The sequence below is a fragment of the Bufo gargarizans genome, chromosome 6 (assembly GCF_014858855.1).
Source record: "Bufo gargarizans isolate SCDJY-AF-19 chromosome 6, ASM1485885v1, whole genome shotgun sequence".
NCBI classification, from domain to species: domain Eukaryota; kingdom Metazoa; phylum Chordata; class Amphibia; order Anura; family Bufonidae; genus Bufo; species Bufo gargarizans.
In genome coordinates, this window is record NC_058085.1 from 344,344,034 (window position 1) to 344,358,585 (window position 14,552).

Here is a 14,552-nt window from a genome sequence, read left to right on the forward strand (position 1 = left end):
CAGCTGTATGCACAGTTCTCCTGAACTTAAGTATTAGTCAGAGTCACTTCTGGTTCAGGATGACTGCGCATACAGCTGGAGCAACCTTGCTTGGGATCGCAGACCACGAGGGCGCTCAAGTGACATCTTGTTGCTCCTGCGTGAGATTACAGTACAGGGTTTGCTTGACGTCAGAGGAGCTGGGATAGACTTCAGAATGAGGGAAGATGCTTAGGCAGAATGTGCCCGGCTGGGCTCCACTCATACTCAAGGAGACCTCTATGAACCTGTTGGCAGCTTAATACTATGTCACCTGAGAGGTTGCATCTTCCACCATCAGATTCAAACCTCTGATTAGACTTGAGAAAACTGGAGGTCCCCTTTAACTGCCTACTCCATATTAAATTAAATACACACTACAGAGAATGGCTGTGCCATATTGTGCTCTGCGGGCTGGCCAATAGTGAGTACCTACACTTACAGTCAAGATAAATAGACATCATTGGCCTGTTACTTCAACATCCAGCAAAGGACAGAAACAGAGCTGACCAGGTGAAGATATGACACTATAGGACTTATGATGACATCATGCATGGTAGTGGTGGCATCACTATAAGCATTGTTTGACATTCCCCCTTTAAGACCCTAAAATGGGTCATGATGTCACTAGTGGGGCAGTGACTGAGGGTGACATCACAAGAGGTGCCCTATAAACTAAGTGCTGGGACCTGCAGCTGTTAGGCAGCCAAGGCAGCTATACCCAGAGGCAGGGTTGGCCCATACTGGAGGCACTGGACGACCACTTTAAAGGTGTTTTTAGGACCCCTTAGTCATATCTTGCCTGTTGAAGAAGGATTCTGCCTCAAAGTTGTGTGGATCAGCCGCTTGGAAATCAAATACATGATGCTCCCGCTCCTAAATCCTGCTTTTACCGGTCACGTCCATTATCTGGTTTTTGGTCTGGTCGATGGACAGGACGTCACTTCTGCTGTGGAAGGGACCAGTCCAGAACTATTCCTTTTACTGGTGCATGCGCAGATCATGTGGATTCAGAAGTTTGCCTATGTACCAATGAGAGGAATAGTGCTGGTCCAGTCCAAATCAGAAGTAAAGCCCCATCCATGGACCAGACTGGAAACCTAGTAAAGGACATGTCGTTGGCAGATGCAGAATTTTCAAAAGAAAGCATTACATGACCGAATTTCCAAAAGGCCAATTCACTGAAATTTGAGACGGTAACTATATTAAGAATCTTTCTTTCACAGAAGAGATATGATTAACTAAGATGGGTTTGTGAGGCCTCCTAGGTTCCCCCAAAAATCCTTTAAAACTGTATAGTGGTTAATGACACTGGCGCCATGGGCCAAATGAAAACAATGAAAAAAGACACATCCAAACCGCAAGGGGCAAACTGGAAACTAAAAGTGGCCCTGGGAAAAAATGTTTAAGTGGCCCTATGTTGCAGATGGGTCCAAATTGACAGAAGACGGGGCAACATAATTAGGCAGGAACAACAGAAGTAGGCAGGGCCAGCAATACCATAGTACAGGTCAATATATCATCCAGCTGAGCCAAATACCACAGTGCAGCACCAAATACTGCCATCTGCTCCACAGTATTTAACTGTATTACTGTCCTGAGGATGTCGATACAATTAAATTCAGGAGGGCACCTGCAGCTGCTGGCCAGGTGCGTAAGAGAGAATCAGTTCATTAGGAACTGTTATGCAGGCGGGTGTGGACCCACTGCGCCACGGACTGGCTATAGTCTGGAGGGGCGTGACTAAGCGACTACCTGGTCTTCACTAGAGCCTCTGATGGTGAGGATAGGCTTGGGCCATTAGGGTAGTTGCCAGGGGCTACTCCAGGGCAGTCCCTGAGTTAGTAGCAGCTGACCAGGGGGTCAGAGATACCGGTGCAAGCACCTAGGGGAAGTACGTGGTCAGGGCAGGCAGAAATCAGGCAAAGTTTGTAAACGAAGTCCGAGGTCAGAGGCAGGCGGCAAACAAGCAAGGTCCATAAACGAAGTTCGAGGTCAGAGGCAGGCGCCAAACAAGCAAGGTCCGTAAACAGAGTTTGAGGTCAGAGGCAGGCGGCAAACAAGCAAGGTCCGTAAACGAAGTCTGAGGTCAGAGCCAGGCAGCAAACAGGCAAAATCTGATAATTCCAAAAGCAGGGTCCAGTACACAGCAAAGTAGAACTTGAAAAACACCTTGACACTTGGAACTAGCCAAGCTAGTGACCATGAGTTGCTCAAGTGCCTTTAAATACTTCCTGCAATCCAGTCATAGGCTGGTAAGACAAAGGGCGTGTATGTGCTGCCTCACAAGGGAGGAGAGACACACCAATGCAAGCCCTAACACCAGTGCAGGTCTCCAGCAGGAAGTAAACTCTGGCATGGAGCACAGATGCAACAGTTAAGCTACCTGTTGCCCGCACTTGTCAGCACGGCGCTTGGCAGCAGGAGGGAAAGAGGGAGCCAGGCGTCTGTGCCAGCGGATAGGGGCAGCAGCGCCGGCACGGACCACTGGGCTAACAGTATCCCCCACTTACACCCCCTCTCCTCAGGCCTAGCCCTAGACAAAAACATTTTCAGAAGAGGGGCATTGATGTTCTCTCTAGGTTCCCAAGATCTTTCCTCAGGACCAAACCCTTTCCAATCCACAAGAAACAGGGTTTTACCTCTACTCTTCTTCATCCCCAGAATAGCTTTTACCTCATAGACGTTTTCATCACTGGCCGCAACAGGAGCTGAGACAGGTTTTTTTTAAAAACGATTCAGGATGAGTTTTCAGCAGGGAGACGTGGAAGGAATTCAGTACCCGGAGAGAGGCCGGCAGCTGAAGCTTGTAAGAAACATCATTAATTTGCTCAAGAATCTCAAATGGACCGATGAAGCGTGGACCCAATTTGAAAGAGGGTATTTTGAGCCTAATGTATTTGGAGGCAAGCCACATTTTATCACCAGGACGGAACTTAGGAGAATCTCTACGTCTTTTATCAGCAGTCTCCTTCATGCGCACAGAAGCCTCTTTCAGAGCTCCCCTGGTCTTCTCCCAGATTTTAGAGAACTCTCTTGAAGCTGCAACTGCAGCAGGTATACCATAAGTAGAAGACACTGGGAGTGTGATATTAGGTTGTTGACCATAAACAACAAAAAAATGCCAATTTCTTAGAAGACTCGCTGACATGATTGTTATACGAATTCTCAGTCCAGGACAATAATCCAACCCAGTTGTCGTGATCAATATTTGTGAAGTGGCGCAAAAAGTTTGTAAGAATTTGGTTGACACGCTCCACTTGACCATTGGACTGTGGATGATACACTGAAGAGAAGTCCAGGGATACATTCAGTAGCTTGCAGAGAACTGTCCAGAATTTTGACATGAATTGTACGCCTCTATCGGACACACTACGGAGTGGAAAGCCATGGAGACTGAAAATGTGCTGGATAAATTTCTTGGCCAGTTGGGGAGCAGAAGGGAGTCCAGGCAGAGGAACGAAATGCGCCATTATAGAGAAGCGGTCTACCACTACCCAAATCACAGAACAACCAGAGGAAGTGGGTAGATCTGTAATAAAGTCCAGGGCTATTTGTTGCCAGGGAACCTCAGGAACAGGAAGAGGAAGCAGAAAGCCAGCTAGACGTTGTTTGGAATTCTTATTTTGCGCAAAGGACGGACAAGCAGTGACAAATTCTTGCATGTTTTCTCGCATGGACGGCCACCAGTACCACTGCGCAATGAATCTGAAGGTTTCTCGCTGACCAGCATGACCTGCCACTTTAGATGAATGGCCCTATAGTAAGACCTGCTTTCTGAGAGACTCTGCAACAAAGGTCTTTCCAGAAGGAATCTCGGATAGCTTGACAGGACAGGCCAAAATTTTTGCGGGATCAATGATATATTGGGGCTCCTCCTCCTGGTCAGTAGAATCAAAGAATCTCGAGAGAGCATCTGCTTTGATGTTCTTATCTGCAGCACAAAAGTAAAGAACAAAATCAAAACGGGCAAAGAACAGGGACCATCTAGCTTGTTGAGGATTAAGTCTCTGTGCAGACTGCAGATAGGTAAGGTTCTTGTGGTCGGTATAGATCACCACAAGATGACTGGCTCCCTCCAGAAGGTATCATCATTCCTCCAATGCCATCTTGATGGCCAACAACTCTCTGTCCCTAATCGAGTAGTTGCGCTCAGGATCGGAGAAGGCCCTGGAGAAGAAGCCACAGGTTGTCATCTTACCTGAGGGAGACTTCTGTGAAAGCACTGCCCCAGCCCCAATAGAAGATGCATCCACCTCCAGAAAAAAATGCTTACTGGCATCAGTACGATGGAGTACTGGAGCTGTAGAGAAGGTCTGCTTCAAGGCTTTAAAGGCTGATTCAGCCTCAGCAGTCCAACTTTTGGGATTCGCCCCTTTGCGTGTCAAGACTGAGATCTGAGCTGTCAAAAAAGAGAGGTGTGGCACAAACTGGCGGTAGTAGTTGGCAAACCCCAGGAAATGTTGAATTGCCTTTAAACCAGAAGGATGAGGCCACTTCCATCGAGTGATGACACCATCAATGGTCTCTGCAGGCATCGGACTGGAATACGATATCGATCAACTATGGCCTGCTGCAGAAAGTTTCCTGCCGATCCGGAATCCAGAAGAGCTGTCTCGGTGAACCGATTATCTCCAAACGACAAAGTTGCCGGCAGAGTCAGGGGTAAAGAGGAACTATCTTCACCTAGGGCCGCCTCTCCAACAGACCCTAGGCTCAGGAGTTTCCCGGCTTCAGGGGACAAGCATGGAGAAAATGATCAGAACCACCACAATAGAATCAAAGTCCTTTAGCATGGCGTTGATCACGTTCTTGTTCGGTCAACCTGCATGGGCTCTGGAACAGCAAACAACATGGAAGGCTGAGGGGTAGGAGCTTGCTGAAGGGAAGACACCAGGCAAAAGGGTCTCCCCTCATGTACCACCTCTCTGGCACGTTCCTGGAACCGCAAATCAATTTGAGTAGCCATGGAGATGAGGTCATCCAAGGTAGAAGGAACATACCGTCTTGCCAGCTCATTATTCCAGCCTAGTTCAGAGGCCAGCGTACGGAACTGGACTGCATATTGGCCCACGGATTAGCTCCCTTGATGCAACCGCAGTATAGAGGATGCGGCTGAGGTGGTGCGTCCTGGCTCTTTGAAAACCCTGCGGAAGGCTTCTAAGAAGACCTGTAGATCCATTATGACTGGGTCATTCCTTTCCCAGAGAGGGTTGATCCAGGCTAGGGCCTCTCCAGTAAGGTGTGACATAAGAAAAGCCACTTTGGCTCGGTCCGAGGCAAATTGGTGAGGCAAGAGTTCAAAATGAAGGGTGCATTGATTTATGAACACCGGCACTGCTTTGGGTCACCATTGAAGCTTGGAGGAGCTGAAAGGCGAGGTCCAGATCCTGGTACGTAAGAAGATGGCGGAGCAGGAGCTGGGTTAACCGCGGCAGAGGGACCCGATGATGCTGGGTTAGCAGACGTCAGGTCATTTAGACCCATATAATCATTACGTAAATATGACAGGATTTGATCCTGGCGCTCACGCTGTTGGGCCAACTCCTGGTGTAACTCGGTGAGACGGAGGGTTCAGATGAGCAGGGTCCATGACCTGAGCAAACTGTTATGCAAGCGGGTGTGGACCCACTGCACCACTGACTGGCTACACTCTGGAGGGGCGTGACTAAGTAACTACCTGGTCTTCACTAGAGCCTCTGATGGTGAGGATAGGCTTGGGCCATTAGGGTAGTTGCCAGGTGCCACTCCAGAGCAGTCCCTGAGTCAGTGGCAGCTGACCAGGGGTTCAGAGATACTGGTGCAAGCACCAAGGGGAAGTACATGTCAGGGCAGGCAGAGATCAAGCAAGGTCCGTAAACTGAGTCCGAGGTCAGAGGCAGGCGGCAAACAAGCAAGGTCCATACACAAAGTCAGAGGTCAGAGGCAGGCGGCAAACAAGCAAGGTCCGTAAACGAAGTCCGAGGTCAGAGCCAGGCGGCAAACAGGCAAAATCTGATAATTCCAAAAGCAGGGTCTGGTACACAGCAAAGCAGGACTTGAAAAACACCTTCACACTTTGAACTAGGCAAGCTAATGACCATGAGTTGCTCAGGCATCTTCCTGTGGTAGGAAGCGCCTTTAAATACTTCCTGCAATTCAGTCATAGGCTGGTAAGACAGAGGGCGTCTAGGTGCTGCCTCACAAGTGAGGAGAGACACACCCATGCAAGCCCTAACAATAGTACAGGTCTCCAGCAGGAAGTAAACTCTGGCATGGAGCACAGATGCAACAGTTAAGCTACGTGCTGCCCGCGCTTGTTAGCACAGTGCATGGCAGCAGGAGGGAAAGAGGGAGCCCGGCGTCCAAGCCAGCGGATAGGGGCAGCAGCGCCGGCACGGAACGCTGGGCTAACTGGAACCTATCTGGTGGCCCACCAAGGCATCGGCCCACCGGTTAATTTCTCTGTAGCGTTTATGGCCAATCCGCCTATGCAAACCGCAGAGGTTTTTTGCAAAACTTCAAGCTTAATCTTATATAATAGATATATAACATGACACGCACATAGTCTCTTAACATCTTCCGGACACAGGGCGTACAGGTACGGCCCTGTATTTCATTGAGCAGGCACCTTGGCTTAATGCCCCATGTCAGCGATCGCCGCAAACCGCAGGTCAATTCAGACCTGCGGTTTGCAGCTTTTACCTGGTGCGGCGGCGGGCGGCGGTGCCATCGGGTCCGCATGCGGCTGTAGGGGGGACCCGATGGCATGGAAGGCAGCGCGATGCCTTCCTGTGACGAGCCTGTGAGATACAGCCCCCTGGATCTTACAGGCCGGAAGCTGGATGAGTAATACTCACTGTATAACTCATACAGCCAATGCATTCCAATACAGAAGTATTGGAATGCATTGTAAAGGATTAGACCCCCAAAAGTTGAAGTCCCAAGTTTTCCCCCCAGAAATTTAAAGTTTCAAGTAAAAATAAACAAAAATGTAATTTTCCCCAAATAAAGTTAAAAAAAAATGGAAAAAAATAGGGTAAAAAACAGTAGACATATTAAGTATCGCCACGTCCATATCGACCGGCTCTATAAACATATCACATGACCTAACCCCTCAGATGAACACTGTAAAAAAAAACTAAAAAACTGTGCTAAATAAACCATATTTTGTCACCTTACATCACAAAAAGTACAACAGCAAGCGATCAAAAAGGCAATTGCCCACCAAAATGGTACCAATCTAACCGTCACCTCATCCCGCAAAAAATGAGCCTCTACCTGAGACAATCGCCCTAAAAAATAAAAAAAACTATGGCTCAGAATATGGAGACACTAAAACATAATTTTTTTTTGTTTTAAAAAAGCTGTTATTGTGTTAAACTTACATAAATAAATAAAAAGTATACATATTAGGTATCGCCGCATCCGTGACAACCTGGTCTATAAAAATACCACATGATATAACCTGTCAGATAAATGTTGTAAATAACAAAAAATAAAAATGGTGCCAAAACAGCTATTTCTTGTTACCTTGCCTCACAAAAGGTGTAATATAGAGCAACCAAAAATCATATGTACCCTAAAATAGTACCAACAAAACTGCCACCCTATCCCGTAGTTTCTAAAATGGGGTCACTTTTTTGTAGTTTCTACTGTAGGGGTGCATCAGGGGGGCTTCAAATGGGACATGGTGTCAAAAAAACAGTCTAGCAAAATCTGCCTTCCAAAAACCGTATGGCATTCCTTTCCTTCTGTGCCCTGCCGTGTGCCCGTACAGCGGTTTACGACCATATATGGGGTGTTTATGTAAACTACAGAATCAAAGCCATAAATATCTAGTTTGGTTTGGCTGTTAACCCTTGCTTTTGTAACTGGAAAAAAATTATTAAAATGGAAAATCTGCCCAAAAAGTGAAATTTTGAAATTGTATCTCTATTTCCCATTAATTCTTGTGGAACACCTAAAGGGTTAACAAAGTTAGTAAAATCAGTTTTAAATACCTTGAGGGGTGTAGTTTCTAGAATGGGGTCACTTTTTTGGAGTTTCTACTGTAGGGGTGCATCAGGGGGGCTTTAAATGGGACATGGTGTCATAAAACCAGTCCAGCAAAATCTGCCTTCCAAAAACCGTATGGCATTCCTTTCCTTCTGCGCCCTGCCGTGTGCCCGTACAGTGGTTTACGACCACATTTGGGGTGTTTCTGTAAACTACAGAATAAGAGCCATACATATTGAGTTCTGTTTGGCTGTTAACCCTTGCTTTGTAACTGGAAAAAAATTATTAAAATGGAAAATCTGCCACAAAAGTGAAATTTTGAAATTGTATCTCTATTTTCCATTAATTCTTGTGGAACACCTAAAGGGTTAACAAAGTTTGTAAAATCAGTTTTGAATGTTTGAATACCTTGAGGGGTGTAGTTTCTAGAATGGGGTCATTTTTGGGTGGTTTCTATTATGTAAGCCTCGCAAAGTGACTTCAGACCTGAACTGGTCCTTGAAAAGTGGGTTTTTGAAAATTTCTGAACTTCTAAACTTCTAAGCCTTGTAACATCCCCCAAAAATAAAATGTCATTCCCAAAATGATCCAAACATTAAGTAGACATATGGGGAATGTAAAGTAATAACTATTTTTGTAAGTATTACTATGTATTATAGAAGTAGAGAAATTGAAACTTTGAAATTTGCTAATTTTTCCCAATTTGGTATTTTTTTTATAATATTAAAATGAGTTTTTTTTACTCCATTTTACCAGTGTCATGAAGTACAATATGTGACAAAAAGTTCAAAATCTTAGAATGGCCTGGATAAGTCAAAGCATTTAAAAGTTATCACCACATAAAGTGACACTGGTCAGATTTGCAAAAAATGGCCGGGTCCTGAAGGTGAAAATGAGCCCAGTCCTTAAGGCTATGTACACCTTCAGAGGCAGTTTTTGTTTATTATTGCATTTTACTAATTTTTGGCTAAAAATCATGTTTTCAATTGGCCTCTATTAAAAATATATTGAGCCATTCTGTCACAAAGGGCTAACAGTTTTTCTAGCTGTGTGACTGGTGCTTTCACTTTGTGCCAAATAAACCTTATCTAAGACGTCATAAACACTTATTGAAGCCACATTCTTATAAGTAAGATGAGAACTGAGCTATAATGAGTGTTGATAAGGACAGAGAGCAGAGATAAGGAAGTCAGCTCCCTAAATGAGGAATAAGACTACTACAGCATCTCTGCCCTGTACACAAAAAAGGATTTAATATTTTTAATAAAGACCAATTGAAAACATGATTTTTAGCTCAAAATAAGTACAATGTAATAATTAAAAAAAAATTGCCCCCAAAGGTGCACATAGCTTTTAAGACTAACAGCCATTAAAGTGCATTATGAAAACATGAGTAAAACACATCAAGGTCTCAGTGGTGATTACCTAAAGCCCAGGTATATGGAGGGGATTCGCACAGAAAGCACACTGGAAGCTACGTTTCAGGGACTCCGCCCCCTTTGTCAAGAATGTTTTGTGATGATTGCCACACCTCCAGCCCCACCAGCGACCTTCATAAGGATAAGGGTGTTGATCAGGGGCGTTGCTAGGGTCTCAAAAGATCCGGGGCCCAAGCACCAATGCATATTGCCCAATTCTCTAAGTTGAACTGCATCCCCCTTCCCCAGCAAAAACTAGCACTGAAGACATTTTACTGTACTTGCTATACAGCAGCACATACCTTTCACATCCAGGGCCTCCCGGTGACGTCTCCTCCGATGTAGATCTTCTCTGTCATCATCTTCTCCATTCGGTCTGGACACTTCTCTCAGCCGCCTCGTCTCTGCAGAGTGTGACACACGGACATGTTAGCTTCTTTTCTGTACCCCCAAATACTATCCTGAAGTGCCCCCCATAGTAATAGTGCTTCTCATAGTCCCACCAATAGTAATTCCCTTCTAGAATGCTCTCATTAGTAATACTGCACCCTACAGTGATAATGCTCCACAAGAGTGCTTCCATTAGTAGAAGAGTCCTCCATTATTAATAATACCCTCACAGAGCCCCCAGTAGAAATAAGGCCCCCTATTGTCCCCCCAGTGGTAAAAGTTTTCTACAGACCTTCAGTAGTAATAAGGCCCCCGATAGGGCTCTTAGTAGAAATAAGGCAGATCTATAAGTCCCTGCTATAGAGCCCCCAGTAGTAATAAGAACGCCTAATGTCCCCTGCATTTAAAATGCCCCCACAGTGACCCCAGTATTTATATCGCCCCCTACTGTTATAATTCTTGCCCTGAAGCGCCCCAAGTATTTATAATGCGCCCTGCAGTGTCCCCCTATAGTTATATTTATCCGTTTAGTGTCCTCATAAATTATAATTCCTTAGCACCTCTGCCATACAGTCCCATGTAAATAACACTATTTCCCTCCGCCATAGAGTCCCATATAAATACCATCACACCATCTCTCCAGCCCCCTCCAATATACAGTCCCATGTAAATAACATCCCTCTCTATCTACAGCCCCCTCTAAAATACAGTCCCATGTAAATAACATTACACCATCACTCCTGCCCCTTCAATATACAGTCCCATGTAAATAACATCACCCCCTTCCCAGCCGCCTTCAACATACAGTCCCATGTAAATAACATCACCTCCTCAATATTCAGTCCCATATAAATAACATCACCCTACCCCAGCCGCTTCCTAATTTCAGTCCCATGTATTTAACATCACTCCACCTCACTGTCCCATATATATAACTTCCCTCCCTTCAGCCCTAACATACAGTCCCAGTTAAATAACTACAACTCCCAACATTGCTCTGCTTCTCACACTGAGTAATATACCCCTTACGTACCTCTCCTCATATAGCAGACCTCACCTGAGCCTCTTCCTAGGGCTTCTCTTCACTGCTGAGCCGTCCTCTCCTGCACTGGTCACATGATAATGACATCATCACAGGTCCTTTTCAGCTACTGCATTTAAAACTGATCACATGGACCTGTGATGTCACCACAGGTCCTTTAGCTCTTGCAGTGCATTAGATTCAATTGTATTGCCGTCCTGAGGACGGCAATACAGTTGTATCTATCTGGCAGGCAGGACATTCGGGGCCTGGGACAAAACATCAGGGGCCCAAATGTTTTGACCTAGCAACGCCCCTGATGTTGATGCAAACTGGAAAACCCTTTTAAGACATCACTATCTCTACCCCTATGTGTCTGGCACTAGGCTCCAATAAGAATTCATAAGGGAAATGGGGTTCCATATAAAGGGTATTGTGTTGTATATAAAATATGTAATTTCCATGTCAGAATTGGAAAAGGAAAACGAAGATGGTCAGTGCCCAAAAATGTCCCTGCTACAGTAATCTGGTGCCCCATAGGAACCATATCCTACACTGTTTATACATGAGGCCCCGTACAGGTGAAACTGGAATAATTAGAATATTGTGCAAAGTTCATTTATTTCAGTATTGCAACTTAAAAGGTGAAACTAATATAGGAGAGACTCATTACATGCAAAGCGAGATATTTCAAGCCTTTATTTGTTATATTTTGGATGATTATGGCTTATAGCTTATGAAACCCCAAAGTCACAATTTTGAGGTCCCCTTTGCTCAGGGGATATGGATTAATTAGCTGACTAGAGTGCGACACTTTGGGCCTAGAATATTGAACCTTTTCACAACATTCTAATTTTAAGTTTTATTAATGAAACTCTTTATAATTTGCATTACTGAAATAAATGGACTTTTGCACGATATTCAAATTTTTCGAGTTTCACCTGTATGTGGTAACATAAGGCCAACTCCCCAAAATAACACGACCCGCACTATTCAGCCAGGCCACGGGTACGTAAAGCTCAATTACACCAGAATAACATTGGGACACAGGATGCAGCGGTCAAGGTAAGATACAAAGAACATTATGTCACGTGTGTAATTCACTTCCCCAAATATGTTTGCAGTTTATAAAATAAACAGATTTCAACTGAAGTAACTAGCAGCAGCATTTTTGGGGGGTGATTTTTGTGATTAAAAAAGCCATGGCGTTTTACAATTTTTTTTGTGTGTTTTTTAAGCATTTTTCCATTGTAAAATTTTACACAAAAACATTTTTTTTTAAATGCCATAACCAGAGAATTTTGTCCGAAATGCACACAAGTAACCGCCGTGGAATAAAATGCTTTGTCTGTAGTAAATGTCATAATTCACTATGGATTTTAACAACTGGATGCATAGAAAACTGGGGGGGGGGGGGGGAAGCGATGTAAAAACATTAAAAAAAAAAGTGTGAAACTCGTCTAAAGGAGTTGTCCCACCATAACTTATCCGCTATTCACAGGATGGATAAGCATCTGATCGCTTGGTCCGCAAATGATTATGAGACTGCAAGAAAATTTAGACTAGAACCTTCAGAATCACAGGTGCATATCCATGAAGCAAACAAGATTATAAAAAAGAAAATGGCTGCACACCGTTATACATACAAACAATAGAGCTAAGAAATGGGGGTCATTCTAAATAAAAGTGGTACAGTACCTACTATAAATGAGTCAATGGAAGCTCTTAGCGCACATATTTAATCAAAGGTGTGTCGGGCCCATCTACCAGGCGTCAAGGTGATTCCGCAGATGGGTCCCTAACACTAGTATACTGCCTCTCTTTGGACTTACCTAAGCCTACATTATTCAGGGCAGTGTAGAGACCAGCTACATACATACTCTGCTCAGAAGACCCAGGTAGATGGACGAGTCCAGTCTAAAAGAGGTGCTACCCTCAATATATTGCAAGAAAATTTAGACTAGAACCTTCAGAATCACAGGTGCATATCCATGAAGCAAACATGATTTAAAAAAAGAAAATGGTAGATGGGCCCGACACACGTTTGATCAAATATGTGCGCTAAGAGCTTCCATGGACTCATTTATAGTCGGTACTGTACCACTTTTATTTACAATGACCCCCATTTCTTAGCTCTATTGTTTGTATGTATAATGGTGTGCAGACATTTTCTTTTTTATGATTCTGAGACTGGGGATTTCTGAATGTGGATTTACATGCCCCTATAGTCGGGCCCGTCTAAAGGTGCTGCCGATCACCCAATGAACAAGCAAAAGGTTCGTTCATTGGGTGAAACTGGCATTAGTGTGTGCAAGTAAATGATCGTTTCTGAGCAGCAGATTGTGTGGTCTCATCCTCATACTGTGGAGGTGATCGCTGCATCTAAATGCACACAATCCTCTCCTTAAGTATGGTTTCCATTAATTTCCCCACTATTGATGTCAGGCTTACTGGCCTATAGTTGCCCGATTCCTCCCTACTACCTTTCTTGTGAATGGGCACAACATTTGCTAATTTCCAATCTTCTGGGACGACTCCTGTTACCAGTGATTGGTTAAATAAATCTGTTAATGGTTTTGCTAGTTCACCGCTGAGCTCTTTTAATAGCTTTGGGTGTATCCCATCAGGCCCCTGTGACTTATTTGTATTTATTTTAGACAGCTGACTTAGAACCTCTTCCTCTGTAAAGACACGTGCATCAAAAGATTCATTAGTCTTCCTTCCTAACTGAGGTCCTTTTCCTTCATTTTCCTTTGTAAAAACGGAACAGAAGTATTGAGGCAGGCAGCTAGTTCTTTATCTTCTTCCATATACCTTCCTTCTTTTGTTTTTAATTTGGTAATTCCTTATTTTAGTTTCCTTTTTTCATTTATGTATCTGAAGAATGCCTCATCGCCTTTTTTACCTGACTGAGCTAATTGAAAAAAGGTGATAAGACACAATAAAAGCACACAGAGCTATGGGGACTGGATATTGCGGATGTGCTAGCGGCCATCTAGCAACCCATGTCCTCAGCTCTATACACAAAATCCTGGTGACGGGTTCCTTTAAAGGGGTTTTCAGAGACATTAATACTGATTATTATTGTTTATTATTCATTATTCATTCCATGGCGCTGTACATATGAAAAGGGGTATACATACATAATACAGACAATTGCCCTGGTATCCTCTGGATAGGTCATCAGTATCTGATAGGTGGGGGTCCGACACCCGGGACCCCGCTGATCAGCTGTTTGAGAAGGCTCCGGCACTCTTATGAGCGCTGTGGTTTTCTCCAGCTTCTTTTAGGCCAGTGACGTCACATTCATCGTTCATGTGGCCTAAGAGCAGCTCAGCCCTATTCAAGTGAACGAGGCTGAGCATGATACCAAGCACAGCCGCCATACAATGTACAGCATTTGCTTGGTAAACTGCGAGAAGGCAGCGGCGCTCACAGTAGTTCTGCTGCCTTCTTAAACAGCTGATTGGCGGGGTCCTGGGTAGACCCCCACCGATCAAATACTGATGATCTATCCAAAGGATAGGTCATGAGTAAAAAAATCTTGGAAAAATATAGCCCGATCAGTCTCCTTCCCCCTTGGCAGCCCTATAATGGAAAGAAAAAAAGGGGTCAGTCAGCACATCCCAAGAATCTAAAATTTACTTAAAGGGGTTGTCCGGGATTAAGGACTTTGTTCCATTAGTACAAGACAGACAAACATATAACATACATCCATGTCCTACCTT